The sequence below is a fragment of the Rhynchophorus ferrugineus genome, unplaced genomic scaffold, assembly GCF_030347505.1.
Source record: "Rhynchophorus ferrugineus isolate W39M unplaced genomic scaffold, kcgeb_rfMv2 rfM2, whole genome shotgun sequence".
Classification (NCBI taxonomy): Eukaryota; Metazoa; Arthropoda; class Insecta; order Coleoptera; family Curculionidae; genus Rhynchophorus; species Rhynchophorus ferrugineus.
This window is the reverse complement of record NW_027472581.1, coordinates 7,995,334-8,021,433: the sequence shown is the minus strand read 5'-3', so window position 1 is coordinate 8,021,433 and position 26,100 is coordinate 7,995,334. Positions and strand designations below refer to the sequence as shown.

Here is a 26,100-nt window from a genome sequence, read left to right as displayed (position 1 = left end):
ACAACCAAATTCTAATCTAAATAAAATAATTGTTTTAAAAATCTTTCTAAATTTCTAAAAATCTGTTTTAAAAATAAGTGTTTTAAAAAATTTAAATCTAAAAAATGCAGTTAATTATACAGCCACAGCAGTTTATAGGTTAGAGTCATAACCATAGAAAAAATAGAAATTTCACGGTATAGGCGACCTTGGGGAAATGTTTTGTTTAGTTCAATCAACTGTAGCGCTGCGATCGCAAATTGTGATTGGCAGTTTAAATTCCAGGGGCCGCCGCTAACATGAAATGTGATTGGTCGATCAAATTGTGTCAAATCAGCATTTTCTATGGGCGTCCATTTTTATGTTTGTTGTTTGTAGGTTATGGTTTTTGTTTAGATCACGAAATTTTCGTTTTACGTTGTGCATATTTTCTGTTTTACATTAATTATTATGGGGTAATAATATAAAAATTGATGACAATGCGTCAGTGTAGTAAAAGATGTAGTGTACCGGGGTAAAATTCTACTACGGAAATTAGACATCGTTTCCCAAGGAATGATCTCGATCCTTTCCAAAAATGGGTTGATCAAGTAAATAATAGTAAGTTACCTAGGTAAACCACAATGCAAATATATCAACGTCATGGTGTTTGTTATGGACATATTAGTGAAAAATTTAGAATTATCCTTCCTTCATGAACAGGTATTTGGGTAAATGCATATCCATCATTGGTTTTATCAGGTACATATAAAATTATCTATCTACTACATGTCTGTTTATATATTGTTTGTTTACAGAAATTCAAAACCTTATGAAGATGTTAGTAGTAATAAAATTCAATTAATCTACCAAGTTGTGCGTATGTTGTCAGTGTGATGTCTCTACATAAAGAAGTCTTACAAGAAGGTAATAATTAATATAACTGGATAATTAGTAGTAATAAATACTACTTTTAATTGTAAAATATTCCTAAAATATTTGCAATACTTTAACTTTTTAGAATAATCAGTGTTCAATCATTTTATAGTAGAGGAATTATATATTTAAATTTGATTGCCTTGTTAAGAAAATATTTGTTATGGTGCCATCAATTAAAAATTTAATTGCTTCTCTTAGGGGATTTATTAATTTAAAGAAATCTATTTTGTCTAAATTTACAAATAACTACATTTGTTTAACTAATCTTAACCAAGATTGCTTAAAGATTTTTGTTGGATCTATTAGAGGTCATGGAGGTAGAAACAACATCCTTCCCCTAGTATGTTCGAGAAATTTTTAAAAGGGCTCATCATTTCAATTTTTTCACATCATTCTCCCGGAGAAAATTGTGAAGAAGATGAACATGTTAGATAACTTATATTCTTTTTTAACGGGAGATCTAGTACCACTTGAGGTTGTTAAATCACCAGTTGAGTCTATATTTTCAGTTCGAGAGAATTTTGCTCTGAGGAAAACAAAAGTCTAATATTGTATTTTAGTCTTATTTCAGACTATTTAACAAAACTTCTGAAAAAGAGACAACATGCAATATTTGTCTATATTCTACATTAAGTAGTTCCACAGATTAAATACTCTAAAATCTAAATATTTTTAAAAAACACATAAATTTTTAGTGTTTCGACTGTCCAATCCATAATGATTTTCAAGACAAAATTTTAAGTTATTCTGAGGTTTGATTGTAGTTTTGGTTTAATGAAGTTAATGTAATATCAACAGGAAAGGATTTAAAGTTTACTTTCAATATATCAAGATAAGTTAGAACTCTAATAGATCCCATAAAATTGATGGCACTAAACATATATGGGAAGGCTTTATAGAAGAATTATAGATATTTTAGTATTGCCTAGAATAGAGTTCATAATTGCTTTTTTTGCTTTTTGTTTATATATATTTATATTATTTACACTTATGTATATTTGTATAAGATTTTATTTTAATAAATTAATTTTAAAATTTAAATTTGATTTTTATTTATATACTATTGGCCAATAAATGTGACGTCACAAAATAATCAGGGGAAATGGCAGACCAATCAAAGCAAAATATTTTCCTTACAGGTTTCTACATAACTATTTTAAACTAACCAATCAAATTCGCGTTGTCGGCGCCGCCAATGATTGGACTAAGCGAAACTTTGCCCCACTACTTACCATTGCAGTTGCACACCCCTGGTCATAACCTCTTATCACTATTGCTTTCAAGAATTTGTCATACGTCTGACAACTGGACGATTTTGGCAAGCTCAATCGTTTACGTGTTCGAACTAGTCAGACAGCATTGTGTCTCTTTTTAACTAGAATAAAACGAGAAGGAAAATATTGTCTGATTCTGAAACGAATTTGCAAATAGTGGCAAGCAATACATTAAAGATCTCTATGACTTATGTACAAAAATCTTTGAATAGACTATACATATTGTGTAATATATGAATGTGTAGTTCCAATATAATATGTATGTTTCAAGCAAATATAGATATTCTAATGGCGATAAGAGTATTACTCTATTTCCATACTTCGTATCTGATATTTTCTGTTATTTCAACATCGCTATTCGAAGTTATTCCCTCAAAGACCGGCGAAAGTAAAATTGGCCGTGTCGTGCTCGCGCCGACATTCTTCCAGTCTCATTCCCGGGACGCGTCAAAGACGAAGTATCCGAATAAAGGAGCGACTCCGTTTGAAAATCGACGGAAAAATTTAAATCCGCCCGGCCTTTATCAACCCACCTTGGAAACAAAACACTCGGACGACTTAAGTCGGGGAAAAACGTTCCCGCGAAGGGTCAGAGGACGGTTCGGAGTTTTTGTGACAGTTTTTATGACAACCTGTCAAATAGTACGGCGCGGTGTGGATTTAAAGCGGCCATAGAGGCAAATGCGGCTGCGACTCGGGCCGGTGGAGTTGGAACTTTTCGAGTTATCAGTAGTGGTCTGAGGAATTGATATAAATAGGATTAAATAATATCGTCTTTATTTCAAAAACTTTAGGAATATGTTTATTTTGTAATTATGGAATAGTTTTTGTCGTGATATAATATAGATGGGTCTTCGGTGGCGATTTTATGCGGTCTGTTAACAAAGTTTCCAGTTCTAAGATGAATATTCAAAAAGTCTGGTCTAGCATAGCGTCAGTTTTTGCATTAGTTAAAATCGGAGCGAAAATTTGAGGTAGACGACCGCGTATTTTTCAGTATATCAATTTTAAAAGATTTTATTGTGCACTAAAAATTTAATACTTAATTAATTTTTATATCTAAGGTTGTTTAACTTTATATATATATGAAGTCAATCAAAAATACTATTCAAAAACAAATATTCTATTAAATATAATTTATTTTAACATTATAGTACATCAAATACATTTATTATCGAAGAACTTAAAACTACAATTCACTTTACAGCCACAATAATTTATAGGTTAGAGTTGTTTTATTATATACACATTAAGCTTATTTCCACACTAGTATCGGTAGGGATCTAGATGGGTTTTTATATGTAGTGGTATCCTCCGAAAGCCTTATGCACTTAATTAACAATTGTATATCTGAGTATTGTACTTTACTTTCATTAGAGAGCATATTTATGTTTTATGCTTAGTTCTGTTTCTTTCGATGCAATGTATCCTTGTAAAGTCATTACGATATTACTATATTTCTCTTTAGATTGTCCTGTTACTATCTCTATACATCTTTCTTGATTAAACTACATTTAATCACTACATTCTCATTAATGCATCTGCCATATCTGCAAAACAGTTAGTGTTTTTTTATCAATTTATACATATTAATCAAACGTTCATGTATATTCTGAAGAATAACACACATGCTCATAAATCTTTCACACTATAATACAATTCCCTACAATTAAAGTATTTTAATTGTATACTGGCCTTTAGTCGTTTCCTCTTTCATCACCCTGTCTTGGTAATCGTCAGCATTGAATCAAAAACAACATTCATAAAGTTTTATTCAATTACGGTCACTTTCAGAAATACTAGTCAAGTTAATAACCAAGCTGTTTATTTCCAATCTATTAAAAACTTGCTTAAAATTCTACCTTTTGTCAATTTCTTCTCCAATGTGTCTGATCGAGCTTATACAAATCGAAGGTATTATTTCCATAAATCCAGATTTTGCCTAACAAAACCTAATCGATAATTATTCCAATGTTTACCTTTTTCGACGATCCTTTGTTGTCTTTACACTATATTTATTGTTATCTTGCCATGAAAAACCCAATGTATCATTCTGAAATATTCATGTCTCTTTTAAATATACAAATTGATATAATGCTTCCTTGATTTTCTTATATGTTTTTAAAAATTATATTCTTTTTAAAGCAATCTCTGGAAGTTCCATTAAACCCCTTCGTGGATTATCTTTAGACCACTTAAATCCTATATTATCCAACAATGTATGAAAGGACGGATCTAAATCTCTCAAATAGCTCAATATCTTTTGTATCTTTATGGATACTACCCAGACTAACAGTTTTCTCTGAAATAATTGTATTAAATTATGTTTCGATTCAAAAAACTACTTACTGTTTTATAGATTTCGTATATTTGATCTCTGAAACATCAAGATTGAGCTTAATTCGTCACCTCTTTCGCATAAATACGGTTTCTTTTTGGTTATATTTATATTGTCTTTTATTTTTTGAGATATTTTATTGACCGTGTCCGTAGTAATACACAGAGCAGCTGCAAGGCGCAAAAAATATAATCAATGAAAACTGCGACGATTTCAAATTTATTAAAACAAAGCGTTAAAATAACGTTTGTCGGTTTATAACCCGTAATTATAAAATTTTGAAGAATTTTCCGACGTTTGGCAAACGGACAATATATTCGTTCATAAAACACTTTTAAATTCTCGTGGTGATATTCCTCTGTCAAATCCCAATTGTCATGTTTGGCTTCAAGGTTTTAAATGTAGGGATTCTGATGTCAATGACAAAGAGCAAATTAGATGATTAAAAAATTTTAAGAACTGAATAGTTTCTAAAATTTATTAGACCCTACCCTAGATTGAACTCTCAAAAATGCACAGACAGTTTAACAGTTGATTTCAGGACGTTTACATCCGAGCCAAAAAATCTTGAAGGAGGAAGATTGTGTACCTGTGATGATGTGATAAATTTTGCCCAATATATGCCTATTAAAGTGAACTAATGATCAGACTACCTGCGAGTACCGTTAAAAAGCGCAAAAGTAATCCATTATGTTAAGGCATTGTTTTGTTATCTTCGGTTAATACTTATGTTACTCACTTTTTATTTGGTCAAAGAATGTTTATGCGAGATTATAGTTTTATTATATCGCATTGATTAATAAGTTCTCAGAAATGGAAAATAAAATTTCGGAAAGGTAAACAAAGAGACGGGATTATAGTTGTAAAGCGTTATGTTACTTTTCAAAACGACAGCGACTGATGGAAAGACAGAACTCAGATGGAGCAAGGTCAGGCGAACAAGCAGGATGTTGAAATGATTCGTACATTAATTTACCAATTTTGGCCATAGCTTTTCAGCTGTGAGTGTTTAAACCAAACTCCTTTAAATTATTGAGAGTGTTATGATGTTGGATCATTCATCCAAAAGATTGCAAAAATAATCTGAGTTAATTGTTTCATCAATATTGTTTAGTTGGCTTTTGAAATCTCGCCTCATTACATTGTCAAAGTACTCTAAAAAAGATTAATAATAGTTTTTAACTTAATAAATAGAGCAGGCAAGCTTTTTTTAACTCTCTAGACACATTCACTGCCAATACAGCAATTCAAATAGATGCGACATTCTCGATTGTTATTTGTGAGTCGGTATTTCTGAATTTATTGAACCTATGAATTTCTTCACTCGATGCTTGGTTTATACTACATTGCAGCGACCTGGAGGCGTCTAGAATTTTACATCGTAGAATAACGGTCTGCAAAAATACCCAAAACTATAATCCCAGATGTTGAACATGGGCCTGCAGCGCCAACTATTACACGATAACGAATATCTGGCAACCCCGAGACGTTTATCTGCGATATTATTGAAGGGTACTTTCATTCAGTGAATAACCATCGTTCAGTTGAGTCGTACCACCCTCGACTGCCCAATCGTCGTCTTCAGGTAAACCCATCGCCGCTTCCTTTAATCTACTTGTATTTTCCATATTTTATATTGACAATAAATAACGGTAACATCATGTAAACCAAAACTGTTTCATTTTGTTTTACGTACATTCATCGAGCTATATAATCTACCGTAAAACATGATACTGCAGGGGCGCCTGAACTACTTAAACTGTTAACACTTAAATATTAACGTTTTATCATCCGATTATAATGAAACATTTGTGAGTTGTAGTCCGTATTCCTCCAAAATGTCTTTCTTGTCTGTTTCTGGAACATATACCTATAAAAAATTTATTATTTTTACTTATACTATGAAAATACTAAAATATTATGTAACATTTATCTTATTTGTTGGAACATCATCTAATAAACCAAAAGTACTATTTTCCACCAAGTAATTGTGTTTTAATTTGTCCTAATTTTGCTATAATTTTCGATTCATAAGTTTTACAAGTATGAATGCGGAGTACTTCAGAAGTATATTAATGGAGTATGCAAAAACTATTACAGTATATGTAAACTGGATAGCAACGACATGAGGCACATAACATATGTTACAAAGGAAATTCGTTCACCTTTCATTAAGCAGGCATGTCTAGGCCATTAGAATCTCTGGATTTGTCCCTAAACTGTGAATATTTGAATAGTTAATATTAACATTTAAAATAATCTTCAAGAGAGAAGCAGATCTGTCAGAAGCATCGCATTTGACTAAGATGTTTTTCAAGCACAAAATAATCGTGTTAGTAATGATGTAAATAGTAACTCTTTAACTCTCAGTCGGCAATTACATTATCGTCTGAATATTAGATCTAATACTTCTTTGATCGAATTATTAAGCTATATCTTTCAAAGATGTATTTCTGTTAGAGTTATTAGTAGATAGGCCGAGTAGACTGATTAACAAGTTCAATTATTTTATTGAAATCTTTCAATATTCGAATGGCCAGAACAAAGCTTCTTCAAAGTACTTTTTCCAAGTACTATTACTAATACTAGTTATATATAACCACTGTTGTATATTGTTATCTAACCCTGCAAACTTAAGACTATATATGGTGACATTTTCTCAATTGAACTAAGTACTGCAGTTAAGAACAACTGGCTATTATGAAATGTCACTCGCAGTAGCCATAGAAGGTAATAATCACAATTCTCCACCAAAATTTTTCGTTTTATACCAGATATTCAGTAAAAGACACGTATTCACACAATAACATTGCTTTAACAACTCAATTGAAAAGTCCCCGACCTGACACATAGATGGCGTTACTAAAATTAAATTCATATCTTTATAGTTAGCCATAACTCTCAAAAAATGCATGTATAAATTTGACAGCTATCCCCGTTGACACACTTTTGGGATGTGCATGGAATAATTTTCATTAACTACCTTGAAAAAGGAAAGACCATCAACAGCAACTATTACATATCGTTATTGGATCGTTTGAAGGACGAAACCGCCAAAAACGGCCGCATTTGAAAAAAAAATTAAGTGCTGCTTCACCAAGACAATGCACCGTGTCAGAAGCCAGTGAAAACGATGGCAAACATCCATGAATTGGGCTTCGAATTGCTTCATCATCCACCGTATTCTCCAGATCTGCACCCAGCGACATTTTCCTGTTCTCAGATCTCAAAAGAATACTCGATGGGAAAACATTTTCGTCGAAGGAAGAGATGATCGCCGAAAGTGAGGCCTATTTTAACAAATCGTACTACAAGAATGGTATCGAAAAGTTGGAGTTGAAGGGTATTATATTGAATAAAAAATAATAATTTTGCCAAAAATATGTGTTTTACTATGGTAAGCCAGAGACTTTTTAATTGACCTGTTATTTAGTTCAAATCGCAAAACATCGAAATTACTAAAATTTTACTTAAATTTTCGAAAAGAAAAAACAATAGTAAGCTGAACATATTCTTATTATGAATAAAACATTGGCTCATTATTCATTCACATCATTATTTAATACAAGCAAAACTTTTTTTTCTGTCATCTTATTATCGAGCCTTGACCAACACTTCAAAAACATTCAGCTTTTCTTAACATAACAAATTTTATTAATCGCAGACCTCAATCGCGTTTTGCAAGTTGCCAGTCGAGTGTAAATAGAAAGGACCTTGACTCGATTAATGGCCGCCATGAACAAATCTTTACTTGGGACGAAATCAATTACCCAAAAAGCCTAGCGGAGGAATAATGTCAAAGCAATTTAAGTACGATCGATAATTCGCCCCTTTTTAATGAAATATTACTGTTATTAGGACAAAACCAATGTTTTGTATTAAAATATTTATAATGCAAGGTCTTCGGAGCAATTATAATTATACGAAAATCGAGCTTAAACGAATGGACAAAATAATAATTTCTTTCAAAACGGCTGCCATTCCTCGCGGAATAGATACATATATATATATACGTATTGATGATCAAAATCTATTGCTCCATTTCTACGGTTCTCCATAACGGTTCTATTATGTTGAGGTTTGGCGATTGTGCTGGCTAGGGAAGATATTTGACGTTCCTCAAAAGAAGAATTAACCTTTTTGGCTTTATGTATAGAAGCATAATGATCTTGGTATATAGCAGTGTGTGGCAGCAATATGCTTTAACTTGTACTTTTAATCAAGAACGGAAACAAAACAAACCGATAATAAAAACAATATATATCCCCAAGAGGGTGAATTTTATCATTCTTATCATCACTACCGAAAATCTAAACTGTTGAAGATAACTTAAAATGAACAAAAACAAATATTACTGTTATTAGGACAAAACCAGTGTTTTGTATTAAAATATTTATAATGCAAGGTTTTCGGAGCAATTATAATTATACGAAAATCGAGCTTAAACGAATGGACAAAATAATAATTTCTTTCAAAACAGCTACAACTCTTCGCGGAATAGATACGTAGATTATCTAGTTTGTAGAGTAGAATAGTTTCTAAGGCAATTTTGTCCAATTCTTACAACAAAACATCCTTGTTTTAATTGTATTGATGATCAAAATCTATTGCTCCATTTCTGCTATAAAAATCCCCATAACGGTTCTATTATGTTGAGGTTTGGCTATTGTGCTGGCTAGGGAAGATATTTGACGTTCCTCAAAAGAAGAATTAACCTTTTTGGCTTTATGTATAGAAGCATAATGATCTTGGTATATAGCAGTGTGTGGCAACAATATGCTTTAACTTGTACTTTTAATCAGGAACGGAAACAAAAAGCGTCAATAAAAGCAATATATATACCCAAGAGGGTGTATTCTATCATTATTATCATCATTACCGAAAATAGCAAAAATCTAACTATTGAAAATAACTTAAAATGAACAAAAACAACGATTCAGTAACATCGATATAAAGAATCCAAACAGACTAAGAAATTGTTATGACTACATTTAACGGATGTCAGTAAGAAAGGAAGGCGAACAATAATTATAAATTTGAAATTGATATACAAATTTAAGCACAGAATGAAATTGAAGTAACTTCAAAGATAAAGGCACATAAATCAAAGAAAGGGGTAGAGGAATAATGAGTAAACAAAGAAGAATCATCTACTGTCCTATCTACCTTAATCCTTCTTCTATTGCGATAACTGCGGGTTCGAATATTGCTGGGACATTGGTGTAACGTTATGCTAATTACAGATCACACCAACGCCAATAATTTATCCTTTTCTCAAGGACATAAAAAGGGTTTTTATAGATAAATATCAAAATCATTAAGTTAGTAGGTTAGGTAGTTCGGTTATGTTGTTTAACATTTGGTTATATTAATACCTCGCATTGTCACCTATATATTTTGCTGATTAAGAAACATGCATGAACCTAATAGTTTAGTTAATTTACACATGTAATTCGTATAAATAAGAAATTCATCTCGATATAATGGTAATTCCGACATCAAAGACAAAGAGTGACCTGGAAGACCCAAACCCAAACTCGCATTGTATCAAATTGTAATCTTATTGCAGACGTTTGAATGCGGTGTAAAAATATCAAAGGCTGGAAAAATGGCTAACACATCAGTTGGCTGAAAATAGAATTTTAAACTGTTTCAATGTCACGGTTGTAATGCTTGCCAACTAAAACAAAGTCTAAATGAAGAGTATTCTCTGGTATATTATCACAGGAACATGAGAGGTTTATTTAGGAAGACTATAGAGAAGTGAACAAAATTTAGTATATGAAAGGTTAGTTAAGTCCATACGTATTTAAATAAAATTAATAATATTTCAATTAATTTGGTTATGTATGAGGTTTTCTTCCATTCGTATTTCGTTGAAAAATAAATTTAGCAAGATTGTTTTTCTTTGAAAAGCAATTCAACAATGCACTTACAATTACTAACATTTTAGGACAAACAGTAGAATTGAACTCAAAATTAATCAAGTTGGCATATATAGATTTTTATTATGTTGATCAAATTGACTAACATCCCTTTCATCTTCGGTAAATACGAACAAAATAATATAAATAAAAGGTTTTAACTGAGATATTGGAAATGTTTCTAAAGAAGGAAGCAATTCATATTTCAGCAACTAGAAGTTACAGTCATGTATATTCAACTAGTACTGATGTATGTCTTTTGAATTTAATTTATTCTTCTTTTTCTTGTATGGATTTTTCTCTTATAATTTTATTTCTCTTCTAGTAGCATCTATGTATTTTTCATATTCCAAATATATACAATGTTGTATGCAACAGTACTAGTACACATTCCTTACTTACTCTTATCAATTTACATGCTTATTCTTCCGATTTTCGTAATTATCACTTCTGGAAAATACTATAATTTTTATTCATAGTGAATTTCAGTTTATTTCTTCGAATTAATTTTGTTGTAGAAATATACAATATACCAGTAAATATTTACTAAGATGAATATATATTCAGAAACTTAATTTGGCCTCTCAACTTTGTTATAAATCTTTATTTTTGCGATTACCGATTCAAAAACTAATGTTTTTTTCGGAATTCTATTAAATTTTCACAAACATACATAAAAAACTATATAATTAGCAAATAATTAACATAAGAAGAGGTAGATTATCAAAATGCGCATGCCCGGAAGGAAGCGATCAACCAAGATAGAGGACTCACAGACGTGGATTGCTATATATAGCCTAGCTGTATATCTGGCAACACCTTGATTTGGCCAATATTTGAATAGTTCCGAAAGTAGCCGAAACTCCAGAACCACGATGATTTCTAGTGTATTGGATTGCATAGAGCATCAAGTAGTCTTAATGTGACACTGATCACTACTATATCGTTCAACAACAACTGCAGAAATATAGGAGAAATTTTAGAAAAATGATGAAAATATTATAGTGAATATATATTGCACCAATATGATATCTTTATGATAACTTAACTCTAGGTATATAACTAGAAGGACCCATCGGCCCTATCTCAGTCTCTGGTGGAATAATGTTTATATATGTCACTGCTCTATTTTTTATTATATGCACATCACTACATAACCCTACACAAGATCAGATGGTTTGATTCTTTTGAATCTGTATCCTCTTGTTATGTTACGTAGTAGTAGTATTGTTCTTGTAGTGTTATCCAAACACGCAATATCATCAGCAAATGTATCCATCGTAACTTTCTCCATTTGTGATAAACATGGTTATAATGTATGATTTTAATAGTTCGGTGTGTTGTTTTGGTAACATTTTCTGTAGTTTATGAACAAGGCCTTCGTGCCAAATCTTATCGAAGGTTTGTGCTACATCTAAAAATATAGCTGAGCATACTTTTTTACTTTCGTATCTATTATTCTGTGGACCTGGTCAATTGCTGAATGCTTCTTAATAAACCCAAACTGGTGTGTTGGTAGTAGGTTTTTTCTCTCTATTATCGGTTTTATTCTTTTCAACGAGAATTTTTCAAAAACCTTAGATATTACTGGCAGCAGTGATATGGGTCTATAGGCTTTTATTTTGTTTTTTTTAAGTAAAAAAAAATCTAAATATAGTTAAAGACCTAATTCAATACGAACACTAAACAAACTAAAATTAGACAACCTAATGTTACAAAATAAACCCCAAATTAGTTAATCTCATTTATCCCTGCGACAAAAGCATAAATTTCGAGACGATCTTACAAGCGTGGCCATTAAATGAACACCTGTGGTCGAGATCAAGGTCGAAAAAGGGACAGGTCTAATGAAATCCTATCAGGCTCATCTTGCGGATTTAAATTTTCTTGGTAATCGTCTTGCTGGGGCGATCCCTTTCGGTCTTTTCTGTTTGCGCCGAAGTTTCTCTGCCCGATATCAGTTTGGGCGCTTTCGAAACGATGACGTTGCACTGTAAATTCGAAATATCAATGTAGCTTTTACATTTACGACTGATACCGCGTCGTTTTACGATGGCGAGGCGGTATTTATCGCGGAACGTTAAAAAGCGATAATAGTTTTCATGTTACAAAGATGCGAACGGTGTTATTATACTTTTGCAATGCCCGCGACTATTAACTAGATAAGTTCACATGTAATAATTTAATATTTTAATTTTAATATTGTAGGCAATTCGGTAAATTGGTGAGGGCCATACAGTTTATTTACTGGGTATTGTTCCATTACTTCTAGAGAAACTAATTTATACCGTTCATAGATCGGAACAAGAGAGGGATTTTAAGTGCTTTAAGAATAACGTCTCTCTGGGCCGTTCCAGGTCCTTAAGAAAATTTGATTGATTTTATTGACTTTGAGGAATGTCGAATTTTACATCGTGGAATAGCAGTGCCAACTGGAACATGACAACGAATAGCTGGCAATCCCGAGACGTTTATCTGGGAGATTATTGAAGGGTATTTACAATGATTCAGTAACCGACCATCGTTTGGTTTAGACGTGCCACCATCGACTGCCCAAGCCTCGTCATCAGGTAACACCGCTGCCAGCCTTCCTTTTATCACTTTTATTTTCATATATTTATATTACTTCAATAAATAAGGGCACATAATGTAAACACAATGCTTCATTTCGTTTTTACCTTCATTCACTGAGCCATATATAACATACCCTAAAGTGGTGGCCCCGACGTGATCTTTCGCAAAATTGGGTTTGGTCTCGTGAATGGAGGGTACGTGTAACATGGATGTATTTTACGTGACCGTAATCTTTTTTATACAAAATTTTCAATATTTTTAATTATATTCTTTTTCCATTTTACTTTTGTTCCTTGAACATTAAATTCATTCAAACATTTGTTCCTCATTAAATTTTATTTTAGTGCTGGAATAATGAGCCTTACATTTCGTTTCATTATTTCCATTTTATTTTATTTTATTCTTTATTTTTGTCCAAATTTTATTTTTTTCGCAATTTTTTAAACTCGTAGAGATTATGACATCACTAATTAATCATCAGCATCGCGACCAAACATTGCTTTCGGCGCTGTGTTTAAATCATAATGTCTTCCTTCGCTTGCTGTCTCAGTCAAATTGGTAGACATTTTGATTTATAAGGATTTGGGCAGCTTCGGTCAGATAGCGTAGTTATTTGTTTTTTTCTCAATTATCGTAACGTATATGCTAGGTACCGATTGCAGTCACCGTAGACTTATCATGTCTTCGCAGCGGTACCAGAATTGCCCACGTTTCGTCGTCGAATAAAATAAGTTACCACGTCGACGAACCATCGAACCTCCTACAGCGTCGATTACGATGAAGCAACGGTATCTGTAGGACCGGATGATATCAACAGCCGTACCAGATCACAACCGTACCAACCAATATTCACACATTAATATATTTTGTTTTGTCAGCCGTATAAATCAGTTTTGTTGTATCATATACAAAGGTTTTAATGCTTTTTCTACGCAGCATATTTTTTGGCATATCAGTATTTGATATTTTTGTCATATATTTTTTGTATTTTTATTTGCTTAAAATTATATGTAAAATTCTGGCCGGGGATTATTGTAGAGACCTTGCGGCATGTCGAATTTTGTGGAATAACGGTCTACAGGATACCCAGAAATATAATCCCAGGTGTTGAACACGGGCGGAGTGCCAGCAGAGCCAAGTGGAACACGATAACGAATGGCTGGCAACCCCGAGACGTTTATCTGGGAAATTATTGAAGGGTACTTTGGATGACGTGACACCATCGACTTCCAAGCATCGTCATCACGTAATACCGCTGCCGACCTTTCTTTTATCACTTTTATTTTCATATTTTTATATTACTTCAATAAATAACGGCACATAATGTAAACACAATGCTTCATTTCTTTTTACCTTCATTCACTGAGCCATAAAACATACCCTAAAGTGGTCGCCCCGACATGATCTTTCGCAAAATTGGATTTGGACTCGTGAATGGAAGGTACGTGTAACATGGGTGTATTTTACGTGGCCGTAATCTTTTTTTATACAAAATTTTCAATATTTTTAGTTCGATTCTTTTTTTATTTTACTTTTGTTCCTTGAACATTAAATTCATTCAAACATTTGTTCCTCATTAAATTTTATTTTAGTGCTGGAACAATGAAACTTAAATTTCATTTTTCGTTATTTTATTTTTTATTTTTTGTCCAAATTTTATTTCTTTCGCAATCTTTTAAACTCGTAGAGATTATCACATCACTATTTAATCATAAGCATCGCGACCAAACATTTCTTTCGGCGCTGTGTTTAAATTATAATGTCTTCCTTCGCTCACTGTCTCAGTCAAATTGGCAGACATTTTGATTTATAAGGCTTTGGGCAGCTTCCGTCAGATACCGTCGTTATTTATTTTTTCTCAATTATCGTAACGTATATGCTAGGTACCGATTGCAGTCACCGTAGACTTATCATGTCTTCGCCGCGGTACCAGAATTGCCCACGTTTCGTCGTCGAATAAAATAATTTACCACGTCGTCGAACCATCGAACCTCCTACAGCGTCGATTACGATGAAGCAACGGTATCTTGGCCGTACCAGATCACAACCGTACCAACCAATATTCACACATCAATATATTTTGTTTTGTCAGCCGTGTAAATCAGTTTTGTTGTATCATATACAAAGGTTTTAATGCTTTTTCTACGCAGCATATTTTTTGGCATATCAGTATTTGATATTTTTGTCATATATTTTTTGTATTTTTATTTGCTTAAAATTATATGTAAAATTCTGGCCGGGGATTATTGTAGAGACCTTGCGGCATGTCGAATTTTGTATCGAGGAATAACGGTCTACAGGATACCCAGAAATATAATCCCAGGTGTTGAACACGGGCGGAGTGCCAGCAGAGCCAAGTGGAACACGATAACGAATGGCTGGCAACCCCGAGACGTTTATCTAGGAAATTATTGAAGGGTACTTTGGATCATTGAGTATCTGACCAGCGTTCAGTTCAGACGTGCCACCATCGACTTCCAAGCATCGTCATCACGTAATACCGCTGCCAGCCTTTCTTTTATCACTTTTATTTTCATATTTTTATATTACTTCAATAAATAACGGTCACATAATGTAAACACCACTGTTTCATTTCGTTTTTACCTCCATTCACCGATCCATATAACATAACCTAAACATATTTTTAAATATAACAATTGTTATTGTTATTGGTTGTTTTGGTACTTTTCCCAATTTTTCGCCTAGAATATTAAATTTACTTCGAACTATAGGATGACCGATCTTTCGTTAAATACACATGTCCATTCAATTAATCTGTAAACAACAAAATATCGCACTATTGCTGAATTAACTTTAGGTTTTAGTTCGTTTTGGCTCGGACATAACAACATTCTAGTCTAAATAAACCAACGAAACAAAAATCAAATATAATTTATTTTAACATTATAATAAATCTAATGCATATATTATCGATGGACATTGTAGGTTGGGGTTGTGTTTTATTACATTAACATTAAAATAATTTCCAAACAACCTATGAGGTAGAGTTCTATGACGGCGCGTTTTTTATATAGTGGTATCCCCTGGAGGCATACACCACCTAATAAGCAATTACATATCCAAGTAATTTAGTTTAGTTCTTATTTCCTTCGGTACAGAGTTTCCTTGTAATTTTGATACTCCTTAGTTTATTCTGTTACTATCTGTATATATCCTTCTTGGTAAGACCAGTTTTAATCACAACTTTCTCCTTAACGCATTTGCCATATCTGCAAAACAGTTAGTTATCGTATATCACTTATATACTTACCTATAGCTGGTTCCACTTTCATCTCCCTGTCTTGGTAAATGTCAGCATTGAATTGATAATCCCGCGCTCAGTTAAAAGTTAAAAGTCACAAGTTAAATTCAATCACCGTCACTTTTGAAATCACTATTCTAGTGAATAGCTAACTTGTTAATTACGACACATCAGAACTTTGACAACAAATTTGACCATAGCAATTCGATTGGATTAAATATGCAGTGATAGGAAGATATAATTAACCTCTGTGGTCATATTGTTTAGCGAATTGATCTACCATGTGTCTATTTTCAGGCCTATTTCTAAAAAAGCAAATTATATAAAACTCAATTAAATATTCCATTTATATTTACCGAGTAAGAATTTGAAATACGTCACTCTTTACGTTGGTTTTTTCAAAACTTATTTTATATATAGCAAGTTATTCCTGAATTCCAACTTTGTCGATATACATGTTGGTATCTTCTGCAGCAGTGTACTATGGTATGGTGGATTATATATAACAATAACTGATAGTTCCTCCAAGCCATTTAAATTTTGAAGTCACAGCAAAAATGTGTCATGTTTTATTTCTACATGGTAGTCGCCCTTGGACATATCCATGTCTCATATAATTACATTGATTGAAATAATAATTCTTCTTTGACTTTAATATATGTTTTAAAAATTGTATCAATTTAAGAGTAATCTAGAAATTGCATTAAACCCCTTCGTAAGTTATCTTTACACCATTTAAAAACTATATTATCCAACAGTTTATAAAGGGATATCCAACATACATCCCTCAGAGAGCAGCATATCTCCAAACTTTCTATGGATATTTTCCAGGCCAACAGTTTCCTCCCAATATTGGTTGTATTACTGTTTATGCTTCTTTACTAAACATTTTTATATTGAAAATATCTACTTATAACATATTCGATATTCGGATCTATATTCGTCACTAACTTCGTATGAAGGCGGTTTTTTTTCGATGAATCCAAGATTATATTGTTTTTCAATTTTTAAGATATTTTGGTAACTGTGCCCATACTAATATTAAGTGCAACTGCAACTAAAAAAAATTATATCAATAAAACTGAGTATTTGCCATTAAAAATACTCACCTCTCTAATACATTTTACTGGCCTCTTAAGACCATATTTCGTATTTGGACCATATTTGGGTATCCATTATTTCGCCCCTGTTTTAAGTAACTGATTAGTGATGCAATATGTTTCTAACTTTGACTATCTAATAGCTTCGGTATTTTTTCAACTAGAGTAATAATAAGTAGCGATTTGAAATTTATCAAAACAAACAGGGAAAGCAGAGAGGGAAAATATTGTCATATTCTAAAGAGAATTTACAAATTTCGACCGGCAATACATTAAACATCTTGATAACATAAGCTGAGTGTTCTTTTGAATAGATTATATAGCCAGTTCGAGTGTAGAAAATTGTATATGATAAAACGCTATAAAACAGTTAACATATTAGACAAATAAAATCACAGATCAAAATAAATTATACTAAATTGTATTTCGAGCCTGATAAAAGATTTCAAACAATCCTAACGCTACTAATTTTTATTTTATTGTTATTTAATATTTTTTAAGTTGGCATAAAATTTCTACGAGTTTTACCTTGATAATATTCATAAAATGTGTTTTTAGGAATAATAAAATAATTTTAATATCATGCACATTACATAACCTAATAGCAACTATTTTTGTTTGGTCCAACCAATATATAAATACTTACACAATATATGGCAAAATCTCTAATATATTAATAAGAGCTAGCAGAAACCACTTTCGGTGGCGTTTATGTATGCTTCAAATTATCCATAGATCATAACTATTCATGGGTTACTTTGACCACTTTGGCGTCAGTTTCTGGTTTATAAAATAGTTATAATTTCTGTGTTCTTTCTGTAAGAACTGTTTTCAGAAGATATAGCTCTTCGTTGATATCTTTAAAGTGCATATTTACAAAAAAAAACATATTTACTACAATCCGATTTTAAATATAAAATTGGTCTCATAACATTAGCCCCAATATGGTCTTCAAGATGTATATTATCACAATCCCTTCTCCCAAGCCTATGATACGAGCATTCAATTCTTTCACGTGACAAAAAGTCCAAAAGGAATTTCATTATTTTACTATTTCCTAAAGCGCCGACAACTTTTAATTTGAATTTTGTCGGGGTTATTTGACAGACGAAATTGAACCAGAACACTATACGACTCTTAAATAAGATGGTATTGATGAAAATAAGTATTAAATTTAAATCAAACATTTTACAAATATTTTTACTGAAAAGCTTTTTCTGTTTATTCTTTTACTTTACGCCTCTTTATTTACTTTTACTTTATTTATTATAATAATATGGGAAATTTGCGCCTTTATTATAAAATTTTCTCATTAATTATGAGGTAAATAAGTTGATATTATGTTGAATGTTCGCTAAAATATCAAACAGAATTGTAAATACTACAGGTAATTAGCATAATTAATTTTGATTGATAAAAGAAAGAATGAAAATACCCGTAAAACAAATTTAATAATTTTTAATTAAAAGAAACTTTCTGTTTGTCACTTATTTTTCGAACAAATATTATCCTATAGGGCATTTTTTGCGTTTATTGAAAACAGATATAATTTCAAATATTGAGACAGTCATGTGAAATGAAATCTGATAAAGTTTATTGAGTAAAAAAAGTTATTTATTTGTGTCTTCTCTAAAAAATCTGATGAAATACTGTCTTTCGAATATTAAAGACATATCCATAATACGTAGGTACACATAATCCTTGGATATTTAACTTACCATATTAGTTGTTTACCAAATATCACCAAATCTTAATCGTAATCCACCTAATTTAAGGGTTGGACCAAAACAAAAATAGTTGCTATTAGGTTATGTAATTGTGCGTCATAATAAAATTATTTTATTATTCATAAAGACACATTTTATGAATATTATTAAGGTAAAACTCGTAGAAAATATTATACCAAATTAAAAAAATATTAAATAACAACAAAATAAAAAATTAGTAGTGTTAGGATTGTTTGAAATGATTTATCACGCTCGAAATATAAATAATTAAATATCATATTAGAATTATGTGTGAAACCAACCTAAATATAATTCAGAGGTTTCAGAAATAAGTATTGAGAAGTGCTGTTAATGCCCCGTGATCTACATAAAGATCTGAAAAACGACTCCAATAACCAGATCATCAAATATTTTACCTAGAGTCATGAAAAAAAAGTGTTCACCATGATAATTTCAATGAAGAAATGGGACCAAATGAGTCAAAATGTTTAAGTCTTTTGAACTGATGTAGAGCGGTATTAATGCTGAAGTACAATGCTAGCATACACGTTAATATTAGTGTAAACAAGTTGATGAAACATAAAAGATTTTAATGCAATTAAAAACAATATTTAATAGGATGGTTATATAATATAGTATTATATAGATACTATACTTTCTAGTATAGTATCACTAAAATTCACTAAAATATCATTTGTGATAACTCAAAATTACAAAATATCAAAAAAAAACTGGAGAAATCATAAAACCACTGCCTATAAAACCCATAGTAACACAGCTTTTAAGGTATAGACCTACTTCCGCACTTACGTTTGTATCAACATTTTTTAAAAAATATTTAGAAGAATAAGTTCAATAATAAAACAAAGCAAGCAAATAAGGACTACCAGTTTAGATTCCGACAAAAGTATTTGGATAACGGACATCAATTTTCCTAGCATAAGCTTTCGATCATGTTTGGCACCACGGCTTGATATATAACTTAAACAATATACTGCCAAAGACTCTTCGGAATTAAACAAGAAGAAGAATATTCAGGACTAAATGCAATGTAAGTAAGAGTGTCACCAGACAGCGTCCTGGGACCTATCCTTTATATGCTTTGGAATGGAATTACGATAGCTACATTTGCGGATGGTACAGCACTACTAGTGATAAACTAATAGGCTGACCCAAGCAATGCAGAATAAAATTAAATGAGTCCAAATCTATCCCAACTGATTTTACCAACAGGATCCACACTACTACCAACCTACCACTTTTCAAGTTCAAAGGAAATTAGCCGAATTATTCCAGAATAATATCTAGAATATATAAGAATCTATAGAATCCGACGCACCTTAGTATGTACGCAATGATGATTTGCATCGTGACTTGGAAATTCCTACAGTCAAGGAAGAAATTAAAAGATCCGCTGGGGATACCTGAAGTCAGGCTGCGCCTTCAGGAAAATCCTTCTATTACAAACTACTCTAACACTCTACGATTCTATTCCTCGAGGAAATGCAACTGCTTTAAACTGAACTGTTGGATCAATACCTTAAATATTTTGTATATCTCCAGTTTTCATATTATTTCGTATATACCCCATATATAAAAAGAAAATAAATCAAAATACGATATATGCCGTATTAATTCATATGCTATTCCAACGCCTTTTGCCGCTAATGGCTTGCAACCACCTTACACGATAAATAATTTCCATATGTTCTGTTTCCTGCGCAGCATTTTTCGCTAAGCGAATCCAGTTAATTTGCCTCCCGGAAACCCGAAGCACTAATTCCGGAGCCGGCGTAACTATTCGTGAACAATTAATTCATTTCCGGTTACGTTTAAATCCGAACTCATTTTTCACGGCGTCGTTTCTTTTTTGTCGCTATTCGTATAAGTATGTTTTCGGAGAATGAGACTTGTTATTAAATCGTTAAAATGAATGGATTCTGTGTCAAGTCTGCTAAAGAAATAAGGTAGCCGCAGTATATACAACGACAGGAAGATCCACTTACTGCTGTTATAGTCGAATCCTCCAGGTCACTAAAGTACTTGTTTGTTTGTGACTGTAATTATAAGTGTCCCTTTGTAACAGTGTAAAATAGAATTAGAAACAACTGTATTAGTCACGCTATAACCAGGCTGGGGAAAAACGAATGTCTTCTGGAATAGTCTCTAAGTTGTTCACTGACCGATCGCCAAGCGCAGCGCTGAGAATTCCTGTTTTGATCTCACGATCTTAACGATCTTAAAGAAAGGAACATAACTCATAGACTGAAACATAACTTAAAATTTATAGCTTGTCTTTATGTACAAACCATCTCTATCTTGCCAAAGATCATAATTGACTTTAAACATGTACCAGGCATTTGGAAGATGACTGACCAAAAAAAAAATCACGAAATTAACTAAAAGCCTTTGCTATAAGTAAAATCTAAGGTATTTGAAAAATGCATATTGAAAATAATAATATTGATTATGTATAGAAAAAAATCTAATACCAACATACCTGTTTGGATTTGATGCATGCATTTGAGCATGCCAGTATAGGAAAATGTTTTGGTTAATTGAAAAAACGTCTCTGTTCTTAACACATAACAGATTACTCTTATACAAGCAAGTATTAAAACCTATATGGACCTACAGAATTCAATAAACGGGATAAGCAATGCTGTTTTCCAGAACAATATTATAAGAAACATAATTAGTGCCCTTAGATAACAAAGGACTAATAACTTCCACCGAGACCATTAAATACCGAGTGTCACCAAAGAAAGGTGCCATGAGATTCGATAATACACCGTAGAACAAAAGTCCCGCTGCCATTTTGGTTGCCTATAAATTTTCTCAAAGAAAAGATAAGTAAGTTTGGTTTTCATAAAAAGTTCATTTGGTCTTTACATTGTTTTTGTAATGATTAAAAATATATATCAACTAAATGGTGACCGCGATTCGCTATGCAACTTTCGGCCCTTTTTAAGGCATTTTCATGACACCCTCCAACATCTGAGAGGCTGAATATCTTCAATTTTATGACGAATACTGTCTTTAAGATGTTGAATCATTCGGGGCTTATTCACATAAACTTTTGATTTTAAAAAACCCCATAAGAAAAAGTCTGGTGGTGTTAAATCCGGAGATCTAGCTGGACATACCAAATCGTCACTTCGCGAAATTAGTCGTGGAAAAACGTCATTCAATAATTGAATTATTAAACGAGCTTTGTATGCTGTGGCCCCATCTTGCTAAGAGCATATGTCCTCTGGTTCTTGCTCTTCCATTTCAGGTACAAGAAATTTTCGAATCATGTCTTTGTATTGTTCAGCAGTTAACAGTAATTGCAACACCTTGGTCACTCTAAAAATATAGAGATCAATGATGTTTCTACCAAGAATACCACATCATACAGTTATTTTTGTGGATGCAATAATGTTTCATGAATTAATTGAGGATTATGTGTTCCCCAAAACCGAATAATTTCTTTATCAACGTAACCACTGAGCAGAAAATGGACTTCATCGCTCATTATCAATTTGGACGATAAATCTTCAGTTTTACCAGACAGCTCTAGGATTGCATTACTATACTAAACTCGTTGATCAGGATCTCTCGGTAGCAATTTTTAGACTAATTCAATTTTGTACGGACTCTGCAATATTATCGCGCACCAGAGCCACATTTTCAACGTTACGAGACGTCCGTTGTCTTCCAGAATGAGGCCTGTCTGTTGTCGTACCATACTGTCGTAAATTCCCATGTAAACGATAAATTGTGGTTTTGTGAGACACTGAACGATTAGGATATTTTTGGCGCAATTTCCGCTGAGTGGCAATAATGGAACGATTATTTTCAAGAAATATTGTCACTATTTCTACACGTTCTTGTGTCGTATATTTATCCATAATAAAATTTTGACATCTACGCAACACAACTGTTAAAACGAAACTGAGGTTAATATCACATAACCAAGATGGCGCGCAATCAAAATGATAGTGGGACTTTTGCCCCACCTGCTACATGGATAACACCAGAACAGACAGAAACACAAAAGAATAAAACAATTTTATGTTTTATAGTGTAGTAAGGAACATTTGTAGTAGCAGTATTAGTACAATATTAGATTATAGACAAATGAGTTCTTATATTTATAGCTCTCTCTAGATTTAAGATGTTCTAAAGACAAATTATAGGTTAGTCAGCCATGACTAGTAAAAATGTAATTAACAAATTAATACCGCAGTAACTTTTAAACTAAATCACAAACTATCATAAAAATTAGAAAAATTAGTAACGGCCATCATCTACATGTCAGGACTGATACTGGACGTGTTAGTTATATTACCATTATTAAAAACATAATTTGCATAAAAAATTTTGAGCAAATAATAAACGATATCCATCAAAAAAAACAGTATAAACGAAAACGCGATAAATCAAAAGCGATTATTTTTAACGGAAACCTTTTAAATTCCTGAATATTGCATCTTAAATGAAATAAAACGATCTATCAAAAAATCAATTGCGAACAGGGATAAATTATGGAACTAACTGTTTCAACAATTTTAAAATAATTGATGGGAAGTGTCCGAAAAATATTGGTCCCGAAATATTACTCGTTCATTTTTTGTAATTGAGATGAATTAATACCGGTTTATTTTCCACCAAAATTAAAATTATATTTTGATTTTTGATTTCGAATAATTTGTTAACTACATACCTTATTAATACTTACTTTAGTGTTTAATTACTCACGACTTTGCAATGCATCGTTACTTTCGCAGTTTGTAAATTCCATTTAAAATCAGACAGTGTTTACATACTTAATTAATTCTAATTAAATAGAAACAATGCTATCTTATGCGTCCGAACATATAACTGAGTCAGCTTATAAAAATTCACCTGCTTGTAAAATGTTTATAATATTCTTCAAAACATTAGTTATAATAATTGGGGATTATTAAGGGATAAATTTCAAAATCAAAAATTGCAACTCGCTGATTAATATCTGTGATTACTTTGATTGAAATTGCAGATGTAAATAATAGGGCCTCCTGCTACGGTTGCGATAACCGCGGGTTCGAATAATGCTGGGGCATCGTCGTCAATTAATATTTGTAATTGTTTAATATTTGTGATAGTGCTAGGCAATAGTGTAAAATCCGACAAGGAAAATGATCCCAGTCACCATGGATATCTTATCACACTGGATAAGACCGGATGTCTTCTGGAATGATTTCTAAGTTGGTAACTCGCCATTCGGTAGGCTTAATGCCGAGGACCGTGGTTCGGAGCCCACGTTAAATAGTATTTCCAGTCCAGATAAACCCATAGTTGGCAAAAGGAGTCAGAAACAGGTTATGTCCCTAGTCAGTTGTTTCGAACAGGAACTAGTTAATAAACGCCCCATCTTGCCAGTAAAGTGCGTTACAGAGTTAAGTGTTGGTACTATTAACTATCAAGTTGCTGAGGTTTTATTGGAATTATCTTTAGCGTATTGCAACAGCTCTAAAGAATAGTAACGATAAAATATCTCATTTCCAGCTCAAGATCAGCAAAACACTTTCCAGTCCAAAACAAGTCGATGATGACGTACCTCAAGGTTCGCCGATAGCCCAACCTTATTCAAGCTCTTTATTTCAGATTTGCGGAGAAAATAGCACGTTGACGTCGCGATTTACGCTGACGACACTACTTTCTTCACGGCCGCCAAGTTCGAAGTTGCAAATCATGAAGGTTTGCAGACGCAGCTCCTGAAAATCCATCATTTTCAATAAGAAGCGTTACGCACTACACGTCTCGCAACTTCAGATCGACACCTAGGTCTTCACTTCGACCGACGATTTGGTTGCCTTTTCCAAATCCAGAAAACAATCCACAAAGGTTCGGGGATAGCAAACCTGCTATCTTCCCTTATCTGCCTTTCTAGCAGACAAGATGTTAATTCGGTCCGTACTCCTCTACGGCTCTAATGTCTACTTCAAGTTTGTTACACCCAGCTATGAACGGCTTCAAGGTGAAACGGCTTCAAGTATTCCAAAATAAGCTCCTCAGGAAAATTTTAAACGCTCCATGTTTTGTGAGAAATAATCAAATTCATAGAGAAACTAACACTCAAGAAAGCAAGCACTTCATATCTCAATAATTCCATACACAACAAATCAACTTAAGTTATTTTAAAAACGCGCTTGTTCGTGAGCTGGTCCATATGTTGGGAGTCCAAGTCACCGCTAACCTTTACCAGGTTGAAACGACCTAATCCGTCGTTGGAATCATTACTTTTTCCCCTATACGACAGTATCCAGTCGTGTGTTAACTCAAGGTCGGTCTGTGAGACTGTGAACTATGAGGCGGTTTCGGTTTAGTGTATTGGTAAGCCCGGAGGCAGTCCCACCCCAACCTCCCGGTCCAACTTGTCACTCCAGAGCAAGTCTCCGCGACCAGGTACGTATCATGCATTCCACCGCCTGGTTTTAGGCCAGAACAAAAAAACATCTCTCAAAAAATGAATGTTGTATTCACTGAAAACAAGCGATCTACATACATATATTTACTTGAGATCAAGTTAGTAATAAAAATAATGAGTAAAATTTGTAAGCAAGGAATTAAATATAAATGCATAAAATTTAATAAAAAATAAAGCTTTTTTTCAGTTCTACTAGATATGTTTATCTAAATGTTATACTAAGGTTTGATTAAATTTTGGATGTAATAAATATAATTTATCTCTCTTATTGACAATTTTGAAAATTTTCTTATTGATTCCAATGACGGCCCGTTAAGGAACATTCCAAAAAACGTATGCCCTTAAAAGGGTTTTACGTTAATAAACTAAAAATGCTAATCAAAACACTTTGTTTGTTTAAGAACATATTGAACGGCTCTAACTTATTTAAAACTTAGAATTAAGATTGCTCTAGGAACCTAAAATGCTAATAAATATATTAATATTTAATCAGAAATTAAACAAAAAGCTTTCAGCGAACATATTATCTCGTCTAACACATGTGTGCAAA

General features: G+C 32.5%; 1 long non-coding RNA gene across 1 annotated transcript; it reads left to right on the top strand.

Annotated features, from left to right (window-relative positions):
* Positions 1-317: 317 nt before the first annotated feature.
* LOC143191882 (uncharacterized) lies at positions 318-1,938 on the top strand. The gene is made up of 2 exons (XR_013004656.1): positions 318-720; positions 777-1,938. It is a non-coding gene; the product is annotated as an uncharacterized LOC143191882 (long non-coding RNA).
* The last annotated feature ends 24,162 nt before the right edge of the window (positions 1,939-26,100 follow it).